The following is a 447-nucleotide window of genomic DNA, read 5'->3' on the forward strand; positions in this document are numbered from 1 at the left end:
TGTTTTCTGATTGGTTGCAGAGCATCGTACGACGCAAATCGGATGCAGTGTAAATCCAGTAAAAGGTTTAACTTGATCCGGGTCGGATCATTGACGTCACTATAGAGGCCTAGATACCAGAGATGCGACATTGCGTCGGTTGGGTGGGTGGCACCCAGTTGGACACGGCTCAATTGGACACGAGCCACTCACAGCGCTTGAGACTACAAAGCTCCTAAGCACCGGTCGCTGTGATTGGTGGTGTCCAATCGAGACGTGGTCAATCGGGATCACCCCGGTTGGGTTAGGTCGTCATCGCCATTTTAATTCATTATAAGTACTTATAACCATAAGGTGCCTTTTCATACTGACGTTCCACGTTCGTTTTTAGCTGTCTTCAGCTGTTTTCAAATAAATCACAAAGATTGAAATTGACCCTTGATATCACTTGATATTCACCAATTTCTA

Source organism: Trachymyrmex cornetzi, unplaced genomic scaffold (genome assembly GCF_001594075.2).
Source record: "Trachymyrmex cornetzi isolate Tcor2-1 unplaced genomic scaffold, Tcor1.1 scaffold43, whole genome shotgun sequence".
Taxonomy (NCBI): domain Eukaryota; kingdom Metazoa; phylum Arthropoda; class Insecta; order Hymenoptera; family Formicidae; genus Trachymyrmex; species Trachymyrmex cornetzi.